This window comes from Syzygium oleosum, unplaced genomic scaffold, assembly GCF_021117445.2.
Source record: "Syzygium oleosum isolate NSW1041296 unplaced genomic scaffold, Sole_v2.1 Sole_v2.31, whole genome shotgun sequence".
NCBI classification, from domain to species: Eukaryota; Viridiplantae; Streptophyta; class Magnoliopsida; order Myrtales; family Myrtaceae; genus Syzygium; species Syzygium oleosum.
The window spans coordinates 1,736,136-1,748,457 of record NW_026607515.1 but is presented as its reverse complement, the minus strand read 5'-3'; positions in this window follow the sequence as shown (position 1 = coordinate 1,748,457).

The following is a 12,322-nucleotide window of genomic DNA, read 5'->3' as shown; positions in this document are numbered from 1 at the left end:
GTCAAGAGGAAGCATAATCATTGACGTTCGCGAACTTGAAAAGTTGTGATTCGACTCTTGCCGCTTTTGTGAAACTTGGATGTGTACGAGCTACAAGGGAGAAGGAGAGTATAGGGTTTATGGCAAATGGCGTACATGAGAAATCTTATACATCTTTATCATGTTAGGATTATGCACACAAATACAATGAAATAGAGAGTAAAGATGAGAAAGAGAAATCGAGACACAAGGTTTTATTATAATTCACTCTTAAACTGGGTCTACATCTAACAGAGGATTTCACTATAATTAGCACCTATCTTCTTTTAGTTACAACTCTCAATTACAAGAAAAAAAGATTATATATATGTGGCACAATAGTTACTCATGGACCTAAGCCCAAACTGTAAAAACCTTATGGTGGCTCAGGGGCGATGCCCCCACAACCCTCGTTCGCTTGGTAAATACTTCACATGTTTCTTTAAACCCAACACAGTTGTATACCATTCAAACTTTTCTGCATTCACTGCCTTGGTAAAAAAATCTGCACTATTCACCTTGTGTTAACTTTCTCCAGCGCTACAATCTTCTGTTCCACCTTATCTTGGATGAAGTGATATTGTCTGCTAATGTGCTTTATTTTTGTGTGAAATCCAAGATTCTTAGTCAAGAATATAGCACTCTGCCTATCACACCCAATCTTCACTCCTCCTTATGTAAAACTAAGCTCTTTACACAATCTGCACATCCAAATCACTTCCTTAGCAGCATGAGTAAAATCCATGTACTCTGCCTCAATAGTAGATAAAGCAACCGTGCTCTGCCTCTTGTTCATCCAGCTCACAATTCCGCCAAATAAGGAAATAACAAATTCGCTGGTTGACCTCCTGCTATCAATGTCACCTCCCCAATTAGCATCCACAAAGCACTTTAGTTCTAATGCTTGATGTCCCTTTGAGCTTTTCATACCTTATTTGACACTGATTGGCCCATTCATGCTTTTATTTGAAACAATATTCACTCTGGGCTCTCTTTCAAGAAAATGATCCCACTTTAGGTCCTTATTTAGAATTTTCCCTATATAAGTGGAAGGTTTCTAACCTTATAATTGAATACCCTACAATATCCGCGTGCAGGTGCACGATTTTGGCATACTTAGAAAGGTTGTATCCTTTTGAAACAGTATGTCTATCCATAATTCACTTTCAAAAGGATGTAGAGGAATATCTGTTCAAACATAATTTTTCACTATTATAAATTCAATGTTTTCGGTTCAATAACTTTGACTTTTCAATTTTCTTTTCTTTCTTAAAATACAATATTTATTGTCCAATTATTTCCCTTTGAGAGTCCTTAAAAAAATAGCAAAATTGCTATATGATATTCTCATTTTTAAACTTTATTGTATCTTGGAGGATTTTTGCCGGTAATCATTAGCAACCTTGTGGAGCAAATAATTCCTTAGAGACAGTGCAATTACGCCTCAAAGTCTGATTCCATTCTTCCCAATTAATTTTTCTAACAACCATTAAGTTAGTGCTCCTGAGTTAACAATGAAGCCAACTGATATGTATATATCAAGTCTAAAAGGGCAAAGGAGTTTCTTCGTTTTCCATTCTGGGGCAAGACTTTAATCTTCAGCCGCTCGGAGTCACGAGTCCAACATTACCACTCGTTCGAGGTGGTATTCACTTTGTTCATATTAAAAGCATAGCATCTTCGTACATCTCTAGTTTTTATGGTTTAGCTTAATTCCGGCATTCTCGTTATGCCATTTGATCTTCACAAGGTACTTTTCAGTAGGAAACCATGAGATTTAAGATTCCGTTTGTTTTGCGGAAAATGAATAATTTGGAGAGTGTTTTTCTAAAATGATTATTTATTTCACTTACAAAAATAAATGAACAAAAAATATTTCCATCGTCCATAAAAATACATAAATATAAATTGTTGCCGATAGTGAAAATATTTCTCATTGGTTAATTAATTCGAACAATACAAGAGATCGTTTTTCACGAAACAAACGGATTCTAGATAGATAAAAAAACATGCGTATCTCACAGAAATCGTCGTGGAAAACGTCCCTAAGGCGGAAAACTCCGTGGATGACTGCTAGAGTTTGTCTAGTTTATTTTCTTAAGGTGTCGAATGGACTTTGGTGCCGACTTTGAATGTGTGAAAGAGCACTCTATGGTCAACAGTTTTCCATTTACGGGAAGGGGAGAATTGGTGAAATGGCAAATCTTTTTCTATCTTTACGGAGGCTGGACTTGTAAAACTGAATCTCAGCATGTTTTGAACTCTGGATAGAATTTGACAGAAGAATGCCTTGGGGGCGTGTTCAATGCATAGCTGGGTCTAAGTATCTTAAGATAATAAAAAGTGGGTCGTCCGATGTGCATTTGACTTATGCCCTTATGCTTTTCTAAATTAGCGGGCAAGAAATGACACCGATGCAACATATAGGGAGTCCAAATTTTTGTGCCATTGTGGATCATTATTCAGCCAAAGATAAGTATGGACCGTTCCTGAGTTCCGCTAGTCGCCCGGATCATACACGATATTTTTCTTTCCAAGCATTTATGTCAGCTTTCCATTATAAAACTTGTTTAATAGTCCTGATGCACGCGAGGAAAATTAAAGGGTGCGGTGCTTTATTGCTCAAGTAGTCATGTATTCTACCGCATAGGAGGCTATTATGTCACAACTATCAAAACTATAATAAGACAAAACGAAAATGACAATTGGATTGTTTAACTTGAATGTCCTATCACTCTCTTCAGTAAATTAATAAATGAAATTGATGGTTTGTAATTTTGTCATAGATCATACTATATGGTGACTATAATCATAGCAATCATATTAAAGTTAATAGTCATTAATTAGATTCCTTTAGATATTTCTTTGTTCTAAATACATCAATTTAATAATTTAATAGTTGTTATCTCATGATATCATTAATTACAGTTAAGTAATTAGTATGTAATTACATATTTTAGATTACATACTATCATCAAGTTATGATATAATGTATATTATTAAATAATTAATATGATAGGTGAATCCTAAATTCTTCATTAAATGCTTATTATGACAAATATCACCCCCACCATCGATAAAAGGGAGAGCTAGCAACAGAGAAGGTTATTTTGGAAATACCTTCTTTCATGAAGGGATACCATCAAAAACTCTAAATTATGTTCATTTCTAATATCCCAATTTTTATATCATCAAATCCCTCAAATTTGTACGACAGAAAATACACTTTGTCTACCACAATAAAAAAATCATAAACTTTGCCCACTGTCACACCGGCACCCGAAACTTTTTTATCATGTCACCAATACATGAAACTTGTCACAATGTGACAAAAATTTAGGATTTTTTACACAATAAAAAGTTGGAACATTAGTATCACAATGGGCATAATTTAGAGATTTAGGTGGTTACAGTGGGCATAATTTACACGGCGCTGCTAAGCAATTGTTATTACAGTGTCGATGGGACATGCAAGGTAAGAATTATCAGGGAAACCAAATGTCAAGCATGTTTTCAACATTTATTCCGTCCTGACCTTTAACACATGCATATCATATCCCTCTCTTCTTCAAAACAGGTCAGGAGCGGAGAACTAAGGTCTTCGCATGCGACCTCTTGCTTCCAAACTAATCAATCCTCTTGCATCATCTTGTCCTTCAAATCGTGATTTTTATACTAAACAATTTCTAACCATCATCTCTTCACTAAATCAAAAAGGGGGGTTCAGTAAATTATTGCGGTCGCATCCTCACGTGATACATACTTATTATGCCGCAGAACACGGGGGCTAAGAAAGAAAGGAACAAAATAAGAGATTTGCAGTCCAAACACGTAGTTGTAGTTTGGTGCGGTCGCAGATATAGAAGAAACCCCAGCCACAGCAGCTCAAGAAAACATGAGTTCTCCGGCCAAGTCGGAGAGTCGTTGGACGCGTCCCACCGTCTTTTTTAGTACCTGACAAATGGCTTTTTCTTCCTCGTTTTTCGGCTTCTGTGTTCATTTGACAGAGAGGAAAGAAAGAGGGCTTCTAGATTTGAGTACCTGAAAAATTGGATCCAAACTTGCGTTTGCTATTCCTAGCCGTCCAATGGCCATAACGTCTGGTCGCTTTTGTCAAATAGCCCAATTGATGTAGATGGGTCATTCATACCGTGCCATTGATTTCCTACCGGTTGCCATCTCGACCTTGATGAACGAGAAACAGCGATGCAAAAGTATTTGTACCGTATCGAATTTCCTTTTTAGTCTAATAATTTATTTCGTGTTTATATGGGTTGGGTCGTGCTCAAAATTGTAGATCCTAAATACAGGTTCGGTTACTAGATGTTAGAACGCCATATAGGTGGAATTTGGTCTCACCTCGCAACTATTTGACAAATTAAATTTAGGTTCCTATTAGTTAGAAATGGGGAGTGTCTATTAGACAATGTTGAGTTTGGTACTCTACCCAAATTTGTGTTCATCCCCATTGTTGATAACTTGTTTCCTAATTTCAGTTTGTTGATTTATGATCGCGTATTGCTAACGGAGATATCATCAATCAACCAATTGCTCTTTTGTGGAAATTTTGGAAAAATTCGACATGAGTCCCGTTTCAATATTTGCATATCCTTAAGAGGTTGTAGATGTTCAAAATTAAATAAAACCCATATTATAAGCATCACGCCATTTGAGAAGGAATGAGAAAAATACCAAATTACTCCAAATAGACTTTGGTGATGAAAATCGTGGGGAGCAAGTGCCTAAGTGGTCCTTCGTACTTGTGGCTTTACGCGCCGGCTTTCCCAGATAATAATCCGAAGTAAGTACCAAGTCAACAAAAGAGAAAAAGTTAATGGACATTAGGTGTGAGCATTCGTTAAAGGTAGAACCGGAAATCATATCGAACCGGCCATAGAAACTGGTTCAGTTCTAGGTTTCTGCGGTTATTAGTTCGATTCCCGATTCCAAAAAAAGTGAAATTGGTATTGTGTGGTTCGGTTCCTTGTTCTTGAGTAAGAATTGGACCGGGAATCGAAGAACCCATGATCCGTGGTTACGTGTTTTGAACTTTTTATTGTTTATTTTATTTTATGTGTTCATCTTTTATCAATTGTTGCTATTGAAAAACATGGATTTTTGTTGTTACGTTCACTTTCATTTTGCTTAATTTAAAATGAAACGAAAAAAAGAACAAAAAAATGGAACAAAAAAAGAAGAAATTGGCTAGTTCCCAAGTAAACCCTAGGATTGATTGACCAAGTAGTTTTCAGGTTCCAGGGTACACATGGTCGGTTTCAGGTTCCAAAAATCAGGGAACTGGTTCCAATAAGGTAGGTTCCATGTTTCAGTTGAATCTGGAACATATCCTAAAATCGCTCACCCCTAATGAACATACGTGATTGCTCGAGAACTCGTATATTTTGGAACCATTATGCACTGCAGGCCGAAAATGGGCGTAGGAATTATGTTAATTATATACTAATGATAACCTGTCCCTTCAACGTTTGGTTTTTGTTTTCGCATGTGGTCTGTAGAACATTTCATGCACTTAGACTAATGTGAGTAAATGCAATGTAATTTGTCGACCGATTGTGAAATCAGAAAAGAGCTCTTAATAAACGCATGTAAATATTACTGATAGGAGTATAATCTTTATCGATAAGAACTTGTAACGCGAAACCACGAATTAAGAAGCTAAGTTTTAACTAGATGAAGTCGCCCGATTTGGTTTAAGAGCACCATCCATTGCATATCGAGGTTGACGCCGCCCATGGCACAGGGCAAACGCATGCAACACACCGAAGTGATCGTTATCAAATTGGCCCTCTTCTTTCAGTTGACTAAAATGCTTTTCTCACAGAACACAATGCAGCACAGCCACAAAAAAGTTGATATTCGTAACGTTATTGTAAAGATACGATGATGAAGAAGACGAGAGCCACCCGGGAAAATGGGAAGTGGTGCGTTGGTCCGTTAAAAGTGTCTTCTAGATGCACTCATTGGAAGTTGAAATCCCAGTGTGCTTATGACCTCCTTTGCCGAAGCACCGACCAATGCTTAAGCTCTCTCTTTTATATCTCTTATTTCCAATTAGGATAAGTACATTGGAAGTCCTAAAACTTATCAAGAAAGTGCAATCAAATTCTAAAACTTTTAATAAGTGCAATTAAATCATAAAATTTATCATGAAAGTACAATTGAGCACTAAAACTTTCAAATAATGCATCAAGTCCTGAAATTTGTCGAATTGGTCCAATCAAATATTTTCGCTGATTGCACTTTTTGAAGTTTTAATGCTCAATTACATTTTCGTGATAAATTTTAAAACTTTCAGTGCACTTATCCATTTCCATTTCAATCAAACTTACCCTTGATATTAACAATAAGTATGCAAAGATGTACACGTGGGCATGTTTGTAATGATCAAGCCCGATCAATTTGAAGTAGGCCTCAAAAGGACTTAACTGGTGAACATGTTGGTGGGTCCTTAAAATACAAACTCCTCATCTTATACGAAACTTTTAGGGTATTACAATACCACTGCCACAGTCTAAAAGTTTAGATTGATATGTGTCGATTTAGTACAGTTGTAGTGCTATTGTGTGTAACTGCGGTGGATTGTTACTGTGTTATGAAGTAATTTATACATGTGACAATAGATGCATTACTCTTAAAGTTGAATGAATTCTCCCTTGAAGGCTACTGGTTATTGCAGCTATGGAGATACTGCAATGGCGAAATGTTTGACATGTTTATATCGTGAGCTTAGAAAAACTGCAACACAACGAATATAGGAAAATTGTGCCAAACGGGTTTGACATATATGTGTGTTGATGGAAATTAGGTGTTACTTACAAGAACTTGTTTACATTAGATGTTATCATGAACCTTGACACCGCTACATCAAATCGGATTAAAAGTAGACTGGGAGAGGTTAGTGCAAGCAATTCCCTTCTCAGCCTCACACACTTAGGAGGAAAATTGTCTAAAAAGTTTTGAACCTATTATACGGAAGCCGATTTAATCCTAAACCTTTCAATTGTGCCAACTTAATCTTATATTCCGTTATGAGATTACTCAACATCATTCAATCTTTCTATGCACAAACTACAGTTAGCATGTGTTATTTCCAAGAGGTTGGCCGAGCGGCTACAAATTTAGTTCGAACGTGGTAGACTTCGTTGTAATTTTTGACGATCGTTGAACCTTTCAAAAAGCATAGTTCCAATGCCGAATTCAAATCAACGATCCGGTGGTTGAAGCTTTAACCAACATTGAATAGATTAATCAATGTCATCAAGAACGAAACATCTTTATGTTTATGCAATACGTGCTCTATCGCCCCTTCGCAGCGGATCGATAGGAGCTTTATAAAATGACGAAAGCCTCAACACCGGCAGGTAACCGAAAGACCTTTTTGAGAGCTACAATGGTTGACATCCAATGGCCAAAAAGAAGCAAAAACTTATTATGAAATGTGGGATGATGACCTAAATATCACCCTTTTGTGCTTAGGCACATTGACCAATTCTGAGTAGGTCATTACTGCGGAACAAGTCTAAGATTGGATCGTGAAGCGATTCTCTTTTTCCTATATAAGATCGATGACTTAGGTTTTCATGTGTGGCCACATTTGGAACGTGAAACTGACTTCAACATAGCGGCCAGAACTGGTGAACTCCCTAAAATTAAAATACTACCTACGTCGTGTAGCTAGTCAAGTGGCAAATGTACTGAAAAAGTTCTAAACCTATAGCATTTGTGCCAATTCAGTTCTAAATTTTTTGATGATTTGTCGATCACGACTTATCCGACCAATTTTGATCGAAATCGTTTCTGACACGGACCCCAATTTGTCCTATGTGACATAACCGGTAATCGATATGGATAAATTTTATAATTTTTTAATATTTTTTGATTTTTTTATTATTCTTGTATTCTTTTCTTTCTTCACTACTCTTGGTCGGCAAGGTCACGAACCAACCATCGCTAGCCACAAGCAAGGGCTAGAGACCCTTGCCTGGTCTTGGTGAGAGCATCAGGCCACGCCCAAATCTAGGCGAGGGCCGATACCCTCATCGACCGCGGGCGAGGATCGACACCTCGCTGGCCACAAGCAAGGGGCTCTCGACCCTCACCCAGACAAGTTGAGGGTGTCATGGCCTTCATCGGCTAATAGGCGAGGGTGTCGTTTGTCTCCCGAATTTGGGTGAGGGCCGCCCTCGCCCGACCTTTTTTCTATAGCCGGCAGGGTTGGCCGACGGCCCTTCCCACCCACAAGGTTGGGGAACAAAAAAAAAGGTAGGAAAGAAAAAGAAATGTAATAAAGAATTTAGAAAACTTTAAAAAAAAAATTCACGTCAAGGGCAGACATGCCACGTAGGATCGCTATCATCCATGTCAGTGATAGGATAGACTACATTGGTAAATCGTTAAAAATTTTAAAAATTAACTGACACAATTAAAAAGTTTATGACTAAATTGGCATAAATGCAATAAGTTTAAAAAAAATTTGGTATATTTTCCCTGATCAAGTGATTACCACTTTCGACTCTTAGATCGCGTGTTCGAATCTACTTTCGATAGCAGTTGCATGAGCCAAACCATATTGAGAAGGAGGAGAGTCGTAAAGGATGCAAGCCAATTAAGGCCACTTTATTGACTACAAGTAATTTACCCCATTTCGGAGGATTATCCTTTTCAAATTGAATATCCTCAAACTTCGATAATGACACTAAGGCCGCTTTATCGACCGTGGAGGGCTTACCCCATCTCGAAGGACTATCCTTTTAAAGTTGGAATACTTTGTAACTGGAGCCAAAAAAAAAAAAAATTACGGCACCAAGTACTGCCATTCTAGTAGCCTCTTAACACTCTTACTATGGCAAAAAGATAAACAAGAATCTCAAAATAAAAAAAAGGTTTCATACTGACAGGGGAATACATTGTGGTGTAGGACTAAACTTATTGAATGTCGACCAAAAGAGAAGTGTCACGTCGAGCCTTTCAAATCCCAAAAGTTTCGCCAGAGGAAGAGCTGGGATAACATGGGTATAGTCATCTCCCAATATACCTAGTAAGAGATGTCCCACACGAGAAGTATGTGTGATTTTGAACTCTCTTCGCTCGTTCATCAATTAGGTCCAAGAATTGAGGACGCTCGCGATGATTACTCAGTGGAACGGAGGGAAGTTCAAGATCATCGTAGGACTTGGTCCGATTCCACATACGACTTGGTCTATATGGATTTTGGTGCTAATGCTTTCATCGTGCCTTTCTAGCTATGAGTAGATTGGGTGCTCATTCCACTGCCATGCACTTCCTTTTCGATTTTCTGTCGAATCTAAAATGATTGACAGGAGATGTGACCCTTCACTCTGCAATTGCAAGTGTGGAAACGGACGAGGGATCTTCTAAAAATTGCGGCTTCACATGCAGCATCACTAGCATATGATACCATGGCCACTAGTATATGATGAAAAAGGATTTAAATAAACAATAAATGGGAAGATTGTCAAATCAGCTCTAGACATATTAAGTGATAATACTACAAAAATCTAAAATTAGTATACATGTAATAATTTTACCCCGAATTAATTTTTTGACTATCCAAAATCCAAAATCGGTACATCTATGATAAATTTACCCCGAACTAATTTTTTGACCACCAAAAACTCCAAACTAGTACACCTATGATAATTTTACCCCAAACTAATTTTTTGATAACTAAAAACTCTAAACTGGTACATTTGTGACAAATTTACTCTCCGTTGATGTCCATTAAATTGGATTAATATCACAAAAAATCACAAATTGATAAACTTGTGCCAAATAAAGGGGTATAACCCCAAACTGATACACCTATCAACTATCATGTGTCATCAAACTTAGCAATTTGACAGTATAATTTAACGGAAACTAACAGAGGGTAAATTTATCATAGGTGTACCAGTTTGGGGTTTTTGGTGGTCAAAAACTAGTTCGGGGTAAAATTATCACTGATGTACCAGTGTGGAGTTTTTGGTGATCAAAAAAATAGCTCGGGGTAAAATTGTCATAGGTGTATCAGTTTGGGATTTTTTGTGGTCAAAAAAATAGTTCAGGGTAAAATTATCACAAGTGTACCAGTTTTGGGTTTTTCGTGATATTAACCCAACATATTATAATGATACTAATTCGGTCATAAACCGTTATACGATATCCAATGTAGTCATTCTAGCCAAATAGATAACTAGAACTCGCTAAATCATAAATTTAGCGATTTCTTCGGAAATCAAATTTCTCCAAAAATCGCTAACGTGTTGGTATGCCATATAGAACGACCAACGATAATCAGAGAATTGCGCCAATGAATTCTTGCGAAAATTGATCAGAAGTACTACATTGGAAATTCTCACGAAAGGGTTAAAACTAAACTGGCGATATAGAAAGGCTTAAAATCGAATTGACTTCCGTACAATGTGTTTATCACTTATTGGATAGTTTTACCAACGATAAATATATAATGGTACAATTTATATCGGGTGACTATCCATATGTGTGAAAGTATGCATATATGAACTGATAGCCTCCTCTTTCTTTTTTCCCCCATTTTCTTTAACTTTGTGTTGACTATAAAATTGGCATTCAAAACTTCACACACACTTTGAGTGTATCCAACAATAAATTGACATTTAATTATTTTTTTGCAAAATCGCCTTATCTCAAAATATTCGAATTATTAATTATGGAAAGAAATTATCAAGACGATATAAAAAAAAAAAAAAAGAAGCCAAGTACATATGTGCAGCAAAAGAAAAACATTTCGAAATTTAAACTTCTATTGGTAAGGTTGTTTGTAAGATCAAAAAAATATTCAAAATGTGGGATTGCCTTGTTTCCAACCATGATTAAAAAAGTTGACTTTAATAAGGTTTCTTAATACTTTGCCCCGGGGACAAAGAAAAGACAATAATCTAGCTTTCTTATTTGCTAGGAACATAGATTAGACAACAATTTAGGCAATGTTGCTGCAATATCAACATTAAACACAACCGAGTTCACTTTTAATGGAGTGCTAATCATCTTGTTGGGCCCTTTGAGCAGGCAGATTAGATTTTAATTGCTGTACGAACATGAAAAAGCGAAGACAGATTAGGTAAATTATTGGACGGAAAAAGAAGAAGGGAAATTAAAGCTTAGAGAAAATCTCCCGAAGACCGAAGAATTTTGACGACCGTGTGGCGCCGTACGGTTGTCCATCCGTTCACACGCTGCATTGTTTTGAATTTTGGTATTATATTAATGTATTAGGGTTTTGACTTTCTTACTCCTTCTAATCATATTTATTTTTTGTCTTTTTTCTCCACGCGAGGTCGTACGAGTGAAAATCTGGACGAGCAGGGACGCGGACTCAGATTGAATCGTGACTCATCATCATGCATAGATCATCCCACGAGGGGCCATCGTATCTCTAGCTTTTCACAGATAAATGAGGTCCGCAAAGTGTTCAAAGAGTGCTGACCAAAAAAAAAAAAAGTGTTCAAAGAGCACTACTGCTTATTAAGAATATTTAGCTCGAAATGATATGATTCTTAGCCTCCCTGCGTACCACGGTCGCCGGCTTATTGGCGAGGCTCGAGCTAATATGATTCTTAGGCTCTGTGCTTTGCATAAAGAAATATGGCGAGGCTCGAGCTCGCATGTGACCGGCAACTGACCGAAGAAGAAGCAAAAAGAATAAGAAAGAAAAGGAAAAAAGAAGAAAAGAAAACAAATTTAAGAACAAAATAATTAAAATATTCGAATTTTTTGCTAATTTTCCCCATATAATCAAATCAGATATCAAACGGCGAAAATATTTTCTAGTTCATTTTCAAGTTTCAACTGAATATCGGAATTATTGTTATTTTCCTGGAAAATAGTTTCTTGAAAAACATTTTTCAAAAACGTTACATTTTTCGCGAAATGAACGGGGCTTTAATGTATTGATTATGTATCACTCAAGAACACTCAATGTATTAGAAACTATAAAATATCATTAATTAGTTACTTAAGAAGTGTCCCTAAGGCACTCGTTAGTTCAAATAAGTGTTTGGAAATTTTAGTTACATGGCCTTGATTGCACCAGAGAAAATAATTATTGGGTGTTGATTTGATGTGTACTTTTCTTTTTGGACTTTTTTTATTTGGCTTTTAGAGGTTAAAATCAGAATTTTATGCAATAGTAAGCACCAAAAGTATCTTGTCTCATAGATAGTTAATGCTTAGATATTCTAGAATCAAATAATGGGTGATATACACACCTATTTTATCTTCTCAAAACCATAGAGCACTCAATTCT